This window comes from Talpa occidentalis, unplaced genomic scaffold, assembly GCF_014898055.3.
Source record: "Talpa occidentalis isolate TD23 unplaced genomic scaffold, MPIMG_talOcc4v2.1 talOcc4.3, whole genome shotgun sequence".
Classification (NCBI taxonomy): domain Eukaryota; kingdom Metazoa; phylum Chordata; class Mammalia; order Eulipotyphla; family Talpidae; genus Talpa; species Talpa occidentalis.
The window spans coordinates 60,553,704-60,570,800 of record NW_023603184.1 but is presented as its reverse complement, the minus strand read 5'-3'; the positions used below and the strand labels follow the sequence as shown (position 1 = coordinate 60,570,800).

The 17,097-nt window shown below is 36.5% G+C and overlaps 1 protein-coding gene across 1 annotated transcript in view; it reads left to right on the top strand.

Annotated features, from left to right (window-relative positions):
- The window catches only part of CNTNAP5 (contactin associated protein family member 5), an 831,834-nt gene that overhangs the window by 33,206 nt on the left and 781,531 nt on the right, over window positions 1-17,097 (top strand). The window lies entirely within an intron of this gene.

Below are 17,097 nucleotides of genomic sequence, written 5' to 3'. Positions count from 1 at the left end.
TGCAATCTTATTTATTTTATGTATTTATGCATTGAACTGGGTTGTAGGCCAGAGGTGTGGGGGGTGAGAAGATTCACCAGAGACAGAGTGGGGAACAGAACAGGCGGACTGACTGAAATACACTATTAAGGTCAACAGCAGGAGAGATAGGAGAGGTCTGCTGTGCCATATGGGGGTTAGCTCCCTAGCCAGGGATCAAACTCAGAGTGTCACGGTTATAACTCTGAGACTTAACCCCTATTCACCAGGGAGGACCCCTACTCTGGAATATTATAGTTACCTGAGAACTCCACAGCTACCCCAAACACACCTTGCAAACTTTCAGAGCTTTAACTCTGAGCTCATTCTCCTCTCAGTGTTTACTGTGTGCATTGCTCTCTCACCTCAACCAGCAAGCAAGTTTCTCAAGAGAAGCACTTGTTTTCTAAGAATTCATTTGGCACTACGGTAACTCCCAATTAGTTACAATGGGGAAGTATAGCATGTGGTATATTAGCTTTTTCTGCTGTTGTTACAATTATCACAAACTCAACTGGTTCAAAATAATGCACATTTATTATCTTTTTGTTCTGTAGTTGAGATACTGAAATTGGCCTCAGGGTGCTGGCATCAAGGTAACAGTAGAACCGTTTCTTTCTCTGGAGACTCTCAGAGACATTGTTTCCTTGCCTTTCCTACATTTTAGGGGCTGACCACTCTCCTTTGATGGTGGTTACTTCCCCCATCTTCAAGGTCTGCAATATCCAGCAGAACCCTTTTGATACTGCCATTTCTCTGGTTCTTCCCCTTCTGCCTCCCTGTCCTACATTTAAGAACCTTCATGAATGCACCCAGAGAACCAACAATAATCTCCCCATCTCAAGGGCACCTGACTAGCAACTTTAATTTTGTCTGCAATTTAATTCAGCTTTGGCATATAACCTAATATAGTCACAACTTCTGGGGAATATGACATAAGAAGTTTGGGGGAACATTATTTTGCTCATGACAAGAACTGTGTACTATATTGTAACTATTATGATATATGAAAGACTCAACAGAATGCATATAAATAATAGGTATTTAAATATAGTTTATTATCAATGTGATTTTATTTCATTAATCAAATTCATATTTTGCATCATAAGCAAACCTGCAGCACAGTCCCTCAGACAATTTCCAAAGCAGGAGGTAGTCATATAGGACCAAATGGGATGTAACCTAACAGGGGGATTTGTATCACTAACAATGATCACTGAAGCCTACTGAATGCTTTTCATTTTCTCAGTGCTGTTTTAAACATGTATTTATTGACTCTTCTAATAGTTACAACAATCTTGTGGCATAAGCTACATTACTAATACCATATTGCCAATGAAAGAGTAGGTACAGTCAAGGGAATTTACACAAAGTTTCAAATATGATTTTCAATCAATGAAGTTTGTCTCAATGATATACAACTGGATGAATGAGTGTCTACATGAATGAATGGGCATTGGATAAAGAAAGAAATGAATGCTTAGAAGGAACTGCATTTCCCAAGTAGTCTACCTCCAAAGGATTCTTGTTGTCTTTTTGGGATAAGCGATGATCAAGACCAAGTCTGGATGCTTGCACACATTTTGGCTTACACACACACTAACAAGCATTTCTTATAGAAGAAAAAGAGCTATACATAGAGATTTAGAAATGCATGTGAGATACAATGAGATTTCTAATAAAATACCTTCAAGTAACCCAAGAAGTCTGTCAATCTTTCAGAAATATGATTTTTCACTTGAAGTATTTGACTTCAATCAAATCAAGTTAACAGATGAGTGAAACCTTTCATGGTTTATTGATAGTCATCAGACATTCATGAATATAAGTTTTTAATTAGATGTAAGGCTAAGCTATAAACATAACATTTGAAAGATAAAAATAGTAAGACTAAGAGAGTTAAATAGTTATCTCAAGGTCATCCCAATAAATGATAGCAGTTAGGTTAAGTACCTAAATCTTGAACTCCTTTTTCTACAATATACCCAAATTTGGGGCCTCCCTGGTGGTGCAGCAGGTTGAGCACCGCGCTGTGAAGCTGTCCACAGCCTCTGCAGTGCGGGTTGGATTCCCAGCTGGCCAGAGAGAGTCCCGCATGGTGTGGCAGAACTCTCCTGCTTTGCCCACTGCTCCCCTCAGCAGTGTCTTCGGTCCATCTGCCTCTTCTGCTCCCCACTCTCTCCGGTGAATTCTCTCACCCTCCCACGCCTCTGACCTGTAACCCAGCTCTTTTATAAATAAATAAATCTTTAAAAAAATTCCCAAATTTGACTTAAAATTTGCTCTTCAAAACCTACTGCTTCTCTTCCTGCTTTTCTCTTTTAATCACTAGCACTATTGCTCAGGTGAATGTAAAAACTCAGCATGATCTCCCCATACCTCACATTTTCTTATCCAGTGATGATGATTTGGTTGATTCTGACTCTTACATGAATCTCACACCCATCCCCTTCTCTGTATTCTCCTACCTAGTCCAGGATTTTTTTCATATTTTATTTGGGTTGTTGCATAGCTTTGCAGAGGGCTTAACAGCCTGGTAGTGTCACTCTTTGCTCACGACCTAAATCCAGTCCCCATGTCACCTATTAATTTTTTCATACAGATTGATTATGTTGTTTATTTACTTAGCACTTGCATTTCTGTTCACTTGTTAAAGTCTGCATCTCAAGTCCCATATTCTGTCTTACTAGCTTCTCCTTGATCTAGCTCATATCTACCCCTCCCACTTTTATTAAGACCAACCTTCACATACATTCCTCTCTACCCTACCCCTCACTCCAATGTCTACTCTTCAAAGTCTTTGTCATTTCCCTTGACTTGAAATCCTCTCTCTTTGCCTGACTCCTGTTCATGGGTTCAGACGCTTTCTCTTCTGGAGAACTGTTTCTGATTCCTGGATGGCTTCTATGCCTCTCCTCTGTGAGTCCTAGGACTGTCAGTTTATGGAAATGACTTGCTTCCTATGTGACTCTTTATTCAACCATCACCCTACTAAAATCTTGTTTCTATTTTCATTATTTTTTTCCACTAGGCTACCTATTACTATCTCACCAGATAGTAGATATACAGCAAATGTTTTACAGATTCTGTGGAAACATTAAACATGGTATGTGTTATAATGAGTGGTGACCAAAAATTTAAAGCTAGATGTAGGAAAAGTTCTAGATTGTTTGTATGGAGACATGAAATATAATAAGGATTCATTTTATGGAATTTTTTGTTGTTGCCTTTATTGTTGTTGTTTGTTTGTTTTATCTATGAATGAAAAAAAAAGAAACAGAGGGTTCTTCTTCTGGCCTTCTATTATGGAGCCATAATTCACATTTACATATCTTTAGTAGCAGTGAGGTACGTGGGATGATGTATCATACTTATTCTCTGCTTAGTAGTGAGAAAGTACTATAATTTTAGTAATAAGAGATGCACATTTTTTTTTTTGGACTCTGAAGATATTCTCTTGATTGTTTTCTTGTAACAAAAAGATCAAAAGAAACTTGGTATCTGTAATATCTGTTTTTTTTTTAATTCCTTATAGGACCTACAAAATGATACAGTCAAATTATGACCTCAGAAATACTAATGTATGAAGTAGGAGAAATCGCAACGCACAGTGAAGAGTTAGTTAGCACTGAACTTGATGTTAAAATACCAAGTTATATTTTATAGTTCTGTTACATTTAGTCAAGGAATCTTAGGTAATAAGCCTCATCTCCAAATGTAACATTCCTATTTCATAAAAAGAATATTGGGTAAGATAATTTCTAAGATTCCTGCAATAATAATATTCAATGACTCCAAATTCTACAATTATGATTTAAGTGATTCCAAAATCACTTTTGGTTTCACTATATTGAACTTTTATGTTTAGCAATATCAGTCACAAATCAGAAGGCATGATATTCTTACTGTGATCTAGAAAGAGAAGTCTGAAGAACAAAAAACATTGAATGAGAATTATGAAAGTATTTAGACTTTGCTTAACATCTAGCACTTAATACATATGCCTCACACTCAGCAAATACTTTCTGAGTCCCTTCGTGTGCCAGACCCTGTAATAAGTGCCTGAAATATATAAAAAAAATATGGAAAAAATCTTTGCTTAGACTCTAATAAGGAAAGCAGCCATTTATTCATATAATTTTGTAATTTCAACTTAAGCCCTTTAAGTATAAATAGTCATTAAAAAGTCTAAAGCATAACATGATTATAAAGAAATAGGTTTTCAAGGTTGCCCACATTGTTTCTCATTCAGTGAGATCATTTCTCTTTAAGAAGATTAACTAAAACTTGCAGTATATATATATATATATATATATAGAATATATATATAGAATATATATATATATATAGAATATATATATATAGAATATATATATATATATATATATCAATTTGTGCTTTTATTCTTTTGGCTAGAACTTAGCCCCATGCTGTAAGTCTTACGCTATAAGGAATTATACATAGGAAATGTTGATTTTAGTTGTGTAAACCATGTGCCTGGTTAAAAACTAGCAGAAATCCGTTAAAAAGAGAATTGGGAGGTCAATCACCTGACTCTGACACAGAAAGGTTTTAGCCTCGTGGTCCATTAAACAGCAGCCTTGTGCAGGATTCACTGACTGAATACAATTAAGGGTGGAAGCGGGATATGTGCAAAGAAGTGAGTCTGATGACAATATACCTATTACAGAGCTACAAAAATCATCTAAGAGAGAGATGACAGCCTTTGTTAATATGAAAGTCATTTGAACAGAGAGCAAGGTCAGGATGCAGAGTCTGCTCCATGGAAGAATTACATGTAGATGTACCCAGAGAACTCTTGTTCGGGAAAGTGTGGGTAATCCTTCATTTCCAAGCTTAAGACATGGAAGAAGAGTAAGGTTCAGATCCCAAGACTGAAATTATGCTGTCAGAATAGTGGGATAAATATCACATAGGATTTTCCAGCCTGGATTATTAATTTAAAGGTAAGCATAGTGTTTCTATAAAAAGTGCTGGAGATTTGTTCAGGGATGGGTTGTCTGTGCTCAATTGGGTTAATGAGATGCAGCGTGAAATCTGCTGTATTTTCTGGGAAAGAAAGCCAGGATCTTTTTTTTTTTCCTTTTTTTTTTTTTTTGTGGAAGGAATAAGAAAACTACTGCAGGAAACTATCCATGAACATCTACAAATCCAAATGAAGCTGATACACAAAGACGAGAAGTAGTGTGGCACGAAACTACATTTCTGATTATAGAATGGTTAGATCAATTAACACCCAAACTATTCTACCCTTTGGATTTCTGGATATCTAAGAAAATCTCCTGAATTATTTCAGTGCATATGAACAGTTTTCTACTCTGTTACTTATGTTTGAAGGAATGTAACTGATATTGTAAATGACCCCAAAATCTGTATTAATGACCAAAAATAAAGGAAACTATCTGATGTGGTTTATAGTTGTAGAGTTACCACAATTTGTATTTTCAAGGATGGCAAGAGGGATCCTTATGAGTATTTACAGACTTTCTCTCCCTTATGTAACATTTCTAAATTTAAAATTTAAATTTAAAATTTCTGCCAATCCTATGAATTTCTTATGGCTTGCTTTGCTCCATTTCTAATGACACCATGCCAGTTCAAGTTACCATTCTAACAGGATCACTGCTTTCTAGCAGTCTCCTATAACCATCAATTTTTCACTCTTCTAGTCTACCCTCTACCTTACAAATTTGATGTTATCACTTCCTGTTTTGAACATTTTCAATGTTATCTTTTGCTCATCAAAACTCCTTTGAAAAGTTTTTGAAGATATCAAAAATCAATTTTCTGTCTACCATCCCATGTCATTTTTCACCATTTCTTCACTCTTATGATCAGAATCTGGGCTTCTTCTATATGAATTTCTTTGAAATTTCACTAATGCAGATGTACCCTCAAATGGGAATTGGTATTTTTACCTGCTTTTCATGCTGTCAGAAATGCCATTCCTCACATCAGTTCGATGTCTATCATTTTTCAAGTTTTGCTTCAACATATCTTCTTATGAATGTTCTCTTCTGACCCTAGTTTAGATAATACTCTTGTGCTATACTCTTCCAGAATCTTTCTGTGCTCATGTTATCACACTCTCATTTAATTTTTTTAAAAATTATTTCCCTTCATTCTCACAGGTTCTAATCTGCCTTGTTCACTGTGTGTCTACCTACCATGACTATTCCATATTTGTTTAAGAGATAGGTGAAGTCATGGATAATCGAGCAAGCAATCTTTAACATGGCAACCAAGTAAGGGTAGATATAACCACTAATGAAAAGTAAAATCAGAATTTTAGCAAAACAATGATGATTGGTGACTTAGTGTCCCATCCTAATATTGAAGAAATAGCTGGCATTCAAAAGAATAAACATAAAACACTGCTACATTCTCTAATTCAGACTTTAAGACATGCCACTCTTTCTGGCTAATTCCACTCCAATTTATCTAGCCTAGTCCTTGTGTGCTGCAGAGGTAACTAGTCAACGTAATTAGTATGAAGAATGGGAGATCCGCTCCTAGTCAAAGGTGAACCAGAGGGTTGCTATAAAAATGAGTGAGAAACAAAGTGCCGAGATCAATTGCCAACTCAACTACTTCAAGCTCAGTTATTTTGGTCAAGATTCTAAATCTTGAGTGTCTGTTTCCACATCTTGAAGGTGGAACTAATATTAACTCCTTAAAAAGTTTTACAAATGCAGGCTTTACATGCACAACAGCAACAATAATCCCCAGAAAAAATGAAACTTGTCATTACATTAACACAAAGAATCCAAATTTAAAACACTGGCAGAATGATGGTAACAACCAACAGAAATAGGAATTCAAGAGCTGAGCCATGCCATGGCAGCTTCCTCTCATGGTTGGTGTTCGCAGTTTAACATGGTTGAGCTACAATCTACAACTAGATGACTCATAATCAAAAGTAGAAATCCAATTTAGTTCACAGTATTGATACTAATGTTAGTCTCCGTCTGGAGGTTTATCAGCTTAAAGTCCATCTGCTTTATAAAGCTAAAAAAAGAATAATGTGTTTGCAGTCTTATTTTGCTTTCAAATGGAGAAATACTTTCTGAAGCTATAAACAGTAAGTGGATATGCTCTCTAGGTAGAATGTCAAAGCCATTGCAACAATCAGAGGAACGGCTGCTTATTGCTGCCTGGGTGCTGATATTCCTGATATCTCCACTCAGCTACCATGGGAATTATTACAGCAGCACCCGTGTCATGGGGTGGGGGTGAAGTGGGGTAGAAGAAGCATGTAGTAGGCAAGTGGGGTAAAGCTTAAGAGAGAGAGGAAGGTTATATGCAATGGGTACTCACTGAAACTCTGGAATTTTTCCGTTAATTCCATATGGTTTTACTTTAACCTTGACCACAGCATAAGCCCATGTTATGTCTTGAAAATGATCACAATTTTTTCATTAATCTGAGCCTATTTCATTTTAACATTTGGAGATTAAGATACACATATTTAATCTAGTGATTCTGTTTTTTTTTTTAAATCTCAAATCTTTTATTAAATTAATGATGTTCCATTTGATGGATGGCATTTGAGCATTGTATAAATGCTTATGCATTGCATATACATATGCAAAGGCAAATTGCATATGCCTTTCTGGGTGGCCAAGTCCCCAGTTATTAGAAGAATTTTATTCTTGCGTTTGGGATGTTTGATGAGGATGCTTGATACCTGGTCAGTGCTCTTAGATCTCTCCTCTGTTTTACTTTTTCTTCCTCAAAAAGCTACTAGCTGACACTAAACCCAAGTTATTTTTAATAAAATATACCGTTATTATTATCCTATTATTTAAAAAGGACATTGGAAAACAAAACAAACAAACTAAAAACCTTTAAAATCAACACTCTAAACCTACTACCCAGAGAAAAGTAAGAATTATTCCCTGCACCATAGGCTTCCTGAGTGTATTTTATGCACTGTCAAAGATAATAATTGGAACTGTCTTTTTAACATATATCAATATATGTAAACATTCTTCTGTCAACACATTTTCTAACAACCTCATTTTAAATGACCAAATAGTATTCCAAGATGCCATTGTTTGTAATCAAGTCTCTAAATTTGAAAGATTGTGCATGTTGTTACTGTTCTGTTTCTTGTTTTATGCTATCAACTTCTAAGGCAGACAGAAAACTTGTACTCCAGATGCCTTATAATTGGTAGATAGTCAATAAATGTTTGTGGACTTGAACTAACCCAATAAATTAAAAAATACTTGGAATAATAAGCAGAACCTATGCATATAGCATGTTAGTTTCTTTTTTAATTATTATTTTATTTTATGTATTTTTACATCATTTTCCATTTTTGTACAATGTATGCATTTTCATCTTGGTTATAGTCCCCGTGAAATTCCCACCACCCATTCACCCGGGAGCCATCACCGTGGTACCTTGTGCTCTTCCCACCCCTGTTTTGATCCTACTCCCTTTCCCGCCCCCTGCAGAATGTTTCTGGTTTATAGTTGCCTGTTGATTTTGATTACTTTATTATAGTGACTTTTTTTTCCTGATCCCTTATTTGGATTTTCTACTTTCCTGTTATGAGTGAGAACATCCAGTATTTTTCTTTTCTTTCTGGCTTATTTTGCGAGCATGATCCCTTCCATCTCCATTCATGTTGCTGCAAATGCCGTGAGTTTATCTTTTTGGGTTGCTGAGTAATATTCCATTGTGTGTACATACCACATCTCCCTGGTGGCACAAGGGTTAAAGACAGCGCTATCAAGCATATTAGTTTCTTGTGGCTGCTAAAGTAATTATCAAGGACTTGATGGCTTGAAACAATAGAAATGTATTTACTTGTAGCTCTGGAGTCCAGCAGTCTGAAATTAAGCCCATAGGTCCAAAAGGAAGGTGTGGGCAATGCAAGCTTCTTCTGGAGACTTGAGTGGAGAATGTTCCTTGCCTCTTCCAGCTTCCAGAGGCTTCTATCATTCCTGGACAGTGGTTGCATCGCTCTTTAGTTTCTGCCCTAATGTCACAATTACTCCCTCTCCTTTTTTGTATAAAATCTTCCTATGCCTCCATCTTATAAGGATAAATGTGCTTACATTTAGTTCCATTCAGAAAAGTCAGGGAATCCTTTCGTCTCAACAGCATTAATGTAATCACAACTGCAAATGCATTTTTGTTTGCAATATTAAGGAAAATTTACAAATACCAGAAATTATGGTATAGATATCTTTTATTTTTTCTTAACGGGGGAACTGTTTTTCATCTTTTAATTGTACACAAATTCAACTTCAGCTATAGTCAAAGATTGTGATTTTTTAGAAAAAGGCATTGAGGGAGAAGAGTGTGTGGGAGGGTTATAGACAGCTGCTTGAAATATTCTTTTCTTGAAAAGGTTTGGTGTTTGCTGAAATGAAGGTTATTAATTTTCTATAATTACACTGGTTTAAAAACCTCAGTGATTCCAAAATTATTTAATTTCATTGTTTGAATGAAAGAACTTACATTTACTTATAAAGTAACTTCATAGATATAACATCTGTAGACCAACAGTCCTATAGCAGTTGGATGGAGAAAGTGAAAGAAATAGAAACAAAACAAAACAAAACAAAACAATAAATACCAAGTGAGAGCAAGGAGATGATAAAGGAGAGAACTATGCAGGCACACAAATGTGCTATTTGTCCTTATTTTCATTCTGTCTTTTTCCTGGGAATGGATTCCTGGAATACTAAAGCCACACTTACTAGCCTGTGACCTATATCTGTGAGCAATTATGAGGAGTTGGCTAAATAAGACGCATACTGTTCTGCCTATTATCTTCAACAACTACCTGATATCATATCTATAAATAATAATTTATTACCATCATATTATTTTACACTACCTTTGTTTCACTGATATTTTTGTTTTCCTAACCCTTATTCATAATTGGTACTGTCAACCTGGCATAGTTTATTTCATTTACTTTTACAACAAAGCAGGCAGTTCCCCCTTTGGTTGTAAAAACTGAATCTGGGGCCTCCCTGATGATGCAAGGGGTTAAGATGCAGTACTATGAAGCTATCCGTAGCCACTGCAGCACGACTTTGATTCCCGACCAGGGAGGTGACCCATGTGGTGCAGCAGACCTCTCCTGTCTCGTCCGCTGCTCTCCTCAGCAGTGTATTTCAGTCAATCTGCTTGTTCTGTTCCCCACTCTATCTCTGGTGAATCCTTTCACCCCCCCCCCACACCTCTGGCCTACACCCCAGCTCTTGTATGCATAAAGAAATCTTTAGAAAAAATAAAAGCTGAATCTGTGCCAAGCAGACTCTAATCAATGGGGAAAAGTACACTTGTTAGACGATTTTGAAAAATTGCTTTCAAACATTAAATACATTCCCATGGTTGGTTTCAAATCTATAGGAAGATGAACAATAGAAAAACTAATGTTTATTTAATATATTTTAATGTGAAATTTTAGAAAAACTGGCAGCTTAAGTATTTTAGCTCTTTGTGAAAGCTAACCAAGAATCATTTGAGTTTGTCTTTGTATTGTACAGCTTACATTATGGGGAAAACATATTTTCTAAGTTTTAGTGAACTGTCATACTCCTTTTTGCATTTAGATTACCTTCAAACATTTTATCTTTTGCACTTTCAGCATTGTATGCTGTATTTCTGAGGCTCTCTTAAGGTTGAATTTTTCATTGTCATCATTTCCTTGGTATTTTTTTGTCACGACCACTTTTCTCATTTACCTGGATAAGTTTGCCTTCAATATGTTCTGGCTCCAGATCAAGTTTCTTGAAAGGTATCAATGTCAGCAATCCCACGCTCAACTCTGCTCTATAACTATTTACGTTAAATTTGAATTTTGTTTCCCTGTTAGCATTTTGCATTTCTTTATTGCCTTGTGCTTTCATCTTTTGGCACAATTTCTCCTTTTAAAGACATACTTTTGTAAAATATCACCCTTGTGTCACTGGTACAAGAAAGTAACACAACTGCATCCTTAGCTGGCTGGCTGTGCATGAAAATACTACTGGATGCACTAATTAGTGACCATTCACTAATAGACTTTGAGAAATGCTCTGACCATGCCACACATCTGTTATCTCTGTGGTATCTGTGGGCTGCAGAACTCCAGCCAAGTCTGCACACAGTGTCTCACAGTGAGTATACCATGGGATTAAATGTCAAACCACCTTGTTGTAGGACTAAACTTAACTGTGGTAAATAAAATGTGTGAATGTCAGACACAGGCAAAGTGAAGACTTCTTTTTCTATGACATAGGGGAGGAAATTCAGGCAGAATGAAATTAAGTGACTTGCCTAAGGCATTAGGTCACGAAGCCAGAATTAAAATTCAGAGCACATTATTCCAGATAGCAAAGCTTAAGCTTCACACTATTGGGCTTCAGAAGGGTCTTGGGATACAGTCTGGTTACTGATCTCAGTCAGTATTTATGCTGTTTAGAGAGGATAGTTCATTCTATAGCAGCTTTAGTCTAACACAATTCCTGACTTCTGTTAACATCAGGTTCTCCAGTTACTTAATTTTCTTGAAAATTTGGGGAAGAATTTTTAACAGCTGACAATGTTCACATTTGGTGCTTTTCCTTGTGTCTGCATCTCCTGATTGCGGCCACTTGGTTAAAAAGCTCTGACTTGCCCTGTTTCCTCACATCATTCAATGATCCATGGTGGGTCCTCTCTCAACTCTCTTCTGTTCATGGTTTTAATCCATAAAACCGTCTGGTTGCCTTTAAAGCTTCCCTCACTAATTTCTACAAGGTGAAGAGGACAACGTGCAGTTCTCCTTTCTTTTCAGTTACTTCCTTTGCATTTTTGCTCTTCAGGAGACTATATCAACTCTAATTCTCTAAGGGATGGAATGGGTCACAGTATTTAGTGTTGAAATGGATCAAAATGATGAACACTCAAGGAAACTGAAGGAAAAGTACTTATCTGGGAGCTGTCCTTTGGGCTACATTTCTTTTTTTTTTTTTTTCTTTAAAGATTTATTTCATATATGCATGTAAGAACTGGGGTACTGGCCAGAGGTGTGGGGGGTGAGAGGATACACCAGAGACAGAGTGGGGGACAAAACAAACAGATTGACTGAAATACACTGCTGAGGGGAGCAGTGGGCAAGGCAGGAGAGGTCTGTTGTGCTATGTGGGTAACTCCCTGGCCGGGGATCAAACTCATGCTGCAGTGGCTGCCTATAGCTTCATAGGTTGTGCCTCAACCCCTTGTGCCACCAGGGAGGCATGGCCTACATTTCTTTAAGCACAACAGGGAAAAATTAGGACATTTGAACATGTTTCTAGTCCTCCATTTCCATGGAAATCCTACTATAACATTGCATGGCAAGGTTGAACGATCAATGGCATGGTATCAAATGTATTATTTGTTGAGTTAACTGAAGTATATGTATGGATTTCAAAAATAAAATATTTGAAAATATAGAGAAAAAATAAACACAATCCAGAATTTTTGAAAAGGTAATTAATCTCCAAATTGTCATGTACCTCCATTAAATTTTACTTTCTTTGGGCCTCCCTGGTGGCACAAAGGGTTAAGACACAGCACTATGAAGCTACTTGCAGCCACTGCAGCACAAGTTCGATCCCCAGCCAGGGAGGTGACCCACATGGCACAAAAGACCTCTCTACATCTTTCTACATATGTAAATATATTTTTATGGGTTTGTATCAGTTTTTGTAGATAGGCACTATGGTTTTTGTATTATGTCATTAATTACATCCTTCAGGTAGATTCATAAAGAATATTTTTGGCTTAAATTCTAAAAAAGGTTTAAAACTTCAGGTGATTATGAACTGGTCTGAATTACAATTTCAACTCCCCAACTTATTAGCAGTTATGGTATTCGTTCTTAATTTCACATTATATTTTGGCCAAAAACATTGGTTTTGCACATGGGATAAAGTTTTCAACAGGAACAAATTGCAATGTTTGCTCATTTATTATCTACTAGACATTCCATTAGACATAGAAAATTTTTCTCTGTCACTTAATCCTCAAAGCAACTATTAACTCAGTTTTAATTCTTATAATCCATGCCATTCCAAATTTAGAGACTGAGAAAAGGAATTAGAAGCAGTAGTTCACTTGTGAGGTGATCCCAGGAAATTGGAATCAGGGGCGCAGTGGGAAGAGAAAGTTTACTTTAAAGGGCAACCGCTTCTATAGGCAATGGAGACTCAGTTCCCTACAGTCTCCTGGAGGAGTAAAGAACAGTTTCCAGTTCGTCAATTCTAAGGACAGGAACTTGGAGATTTATAGACTGAAGATTTGTTAGGGAGAAATAATGTCCCGAGCTAATCCCATACAGGCTTTGTGGACTCCACCCCCACTCCAGACTAAAGCCATCAAGACATTGGGAAAGACAAATCCCATCACCACCAAAGAGAAGGTGGCTGGGACCTGAGGGTGGAGTTAAGCAGCCAGGTTGGGTATAAAAACCAAACACGTGGGCCTTGGGGGGCTTGCTGTCGCTTGCCTCCTGGCTTCAGGGCTCCTGGCTCGCAGCCAGCTCTCAGAGCGCCATTTGGAATTCCTGATCGGCGGATCGGGTAGGACTCATTTAAAACTTTGTCTCCCACTTTTCTCCCTGAGCTGTACATTTCCTCATTTCCCCTTCCCTTGTAAATAAACCTTTTATTAACCTTTCGCGTGTGCCTGCAGTAGAGCATTGATAAGTCCTTTTAAGTGCACAAGTGAGGACCCACAGTCAGGCACCCTGTTTTGTATCGGGGTTGCTCTACAACAGCTGTCTCCTTAAGCATTAATACTTCTGCGTGTTGGATGGTTTGATCCTAGAGATCCAACAACCCTAAAAAAGACACCAAACTGGATGTAGAAACGGGACTCCATCATGGGAGGCTGCACATAGATGAAAGTGTGCATTGTGATTGTGATTGAAATCATGTAAGTAGAACAAGGGTATGTAATTTTCTGCAGTACAAAAACACCTAGGACAATGTTCCAGTATAACAGGCAAGAAAGTTGATCTAAGAGAGATTAGTTATATTCTTGAGAACACTAGGACAGGAATTAGCAGATTCAGGCTCCAAAGCCTGGTTTTCTGGCTCCACTGCCTGTGTTCTCATTGCACCACACTGTCTTCAAGAAGCACAGGCTCTGCATGCTTGCGTGCAGGCTCCAGGCGCTGAGCTCCCTCGCATAGCTGCTGGGACATACCAAAGTGGTTGTCTCTTGGAAACCAATCATCAACCTCTAAATCTCCTATCACCTCAAGTACTTGGCCATAGGGGCTGCCTCCTTTTTCCTTTTGCAATTTCTAATTTATCACTTAGAAAGATAGTGCGCTTGTACATTTTGTTTGTGTCAATCAACGGATTATAATATTGATGGATTGTAAAGTCATTTCAGTGGTTCATGACTAAAATTTTTACAATGGAGTCCATGAGAAAAATACCTCAAGTGCATGTATTCCACCATTACAGGACACGATTGCTGCCGTTATGCATGTGTCTGTGGGTGGATCTGTTCAGCATCTGTAAGGAACTTATTTCACATGACTTGTCAATAAGAAACTTTGAAAATCACATCATCAGAGGTGTTCTATAAGGGTTAAAGTACCTGGTTCAATTCCCAGCCCACCTACCTGTTAGCTGGAAATCCTTTGCCTTCCTATAAATTTATATCACCAGCCTCAGGGGCTATTGAGAAACACAAAAGGATTACAACTCAAGGAATGCTGACAAGTGTCTGGTACATTAAGATCATTCAGTAAATGTAACTTGTTATTATCACAATTGTATAATCAACCTATAAAGTATAAGGTTTGTATGTCTTTGTTCAATAAGGAACAAGGACGATAAAAAACACCAAATTTTCAAGTATTTAGAAAAATTTTTATTGGGGTTGAATTTAAATAAAATTTCCTGCAAATTTCTTGGTATTCACTCTCAACTGCCCCTCACCAACAAATATTTTAGCTGTATGTATACAGTGATATTTAAAATTTTATGTATGTTTAAACTGAATTTAATTAAAAACTGTGTGCTTTCCCCAGAATCTTATGGAATTAATGATCTATAAAATATGGTCTATACCAAAATAATCTTGCAGTCTAAACAAATGACTGTAAAATTGATATAAACTGAAGAAGAATTAGAACAATTTCCAGCATAGAATGGGCTGGACTTCCTGAGAGTGAGAGAGACTTTGAAACATGGAGGAGTGTCGGTGGTTCTGTTTGTTTGTTTTAAAAAACAATTTTATATTTTTAGATGAAGTACATTTTTCCTTACCTTTCTGTTAATATCGGACAGTATTTTATTTCTCCTCTCAGTTGCAGTCCCTTGAGTTCTCGCATTTGTTTTATTTATTTATTTTTTTTAATTTAGGTAACATTAGGATTCCCCCCACCCCCATCAGATGTCAGATGGCACCACTGTTTTTTTTTTTAATTTAATATATTTTTTACATTATTTTTCATTTTTGCACAATGTATGCATTTTCATCTTGGTTATAGTCCCCATACAATGCCCACCCCTCCTTGTTTTGATCCTACTCCTTCCTCCCTGCCCCTATAGTGTGTCTCTGGTTTATAGTTGCCTGTTGATTTTGATTTTTACTTTGTATTAATTTGTCTTTTTCCTGGTCCCTTATTTAGGTTTTCGAAATTCCTGCTATGAGTGAGACCATCTGGTATTTTTCTTTTTCTTTACCCAGAGTAGTCATTCCTGAAGAGAGAACGTGTGAAATTCGGCAGGGGGAATATTGAAAGTAGTTTTCCAATTAATGAACCAATTCCACAAGAATCCCTGAAAATGCCCCAAATCCATTCTTTCAAACAAGGAAAAAATGTTTCTGGAAAATGACAGAGGATGCACAGATAGCAATTTTAACAATTTATGATGTAGAATTTGCTGACAACTCTCTCTTAGTCTGAAATAATGCCTTCAGTCTTCAAAATTGTAACAAAATACTCTTATTTACAGACTTCTTAGAGGAAAAAAAAAAACCTGTCTCTTAAAAATTAGGTGTATGCTAATGGAGAATCCATGCTCTCTATTATAAGTGAATATTTATATTACCAGGTGTACTGGTTTTATTTTTTCTAATACACATTTAAATGAGAACATAACAATTAACATGAAATATATTAGTTCTTAAACCACCTGAAATCATCTGTATGAACTTCCCTTTGGGAAACACTCTTTGTAAGTAAGAGGAAATAAACTCCTATTTATTTCTCCTAACAGCCCTTCAATTACATGTACCTTTTAACATTTCTCTTCCCCAAGCTAAATTTCCATAACTTCCTTAACTATTCCTCATCTGAAATGATTTCTTGCCTGCTCTCCATCCTAGCAAACTTATTTTAGATGCTTTCTGGTTAGTCAAAGCAGCTTTTAAAATGTGGAAACTTCTCAAAGGTGTTAATTTATGACCTGTTTCCAGAAAACTCAAGCATCCCATTATAATTTCCTCTCCTGTGCTATAACCTAAGGAACTGTCTTCTGGAATATGTAATTGAATCAGCTGCAGCTTGGGGACTTTCTTATGATGCATTAAGTTCTCTTTGTTTCTTTGGTTGGGGATTAGGTATTCAGAGTTTGCCTTTATAGGGGAACTTTGGGTGAAATATCCAACATATTTTTTCAATAATGGACTAGCATAAAATAAATGTTCCATTCATCCACCACTTTAATTAGACTTTATTTTGAGATAATTGCAACTTCACATATAGTTCTAAGATATATAGAACTTCCAAATAATCAACAGTATTATATAATAGTATATATTTTTATTTAGTAATACTATAACCTTTTACAAGTTTCCCCTAGTAGTAATATCTAATAACTGTGCATTATATCACAAGTAGGATAATGATAATAGAGTCAAAATATAGGCCACTTCTATCACATTGATCGCTTATACTGTTGTTTTATAGTCAATTCATTCCAAACTCAGTTCTGGAAATCACTAAAATGTCCTCCATTTCCATAATTTTGTCTTATCAACAAAGTTATATAAGTGAAATCATAGAGAATGTAACATTTAAGGAATAGCTTTTATTAAAACGTCTGGGGGTTCATCCAGGAT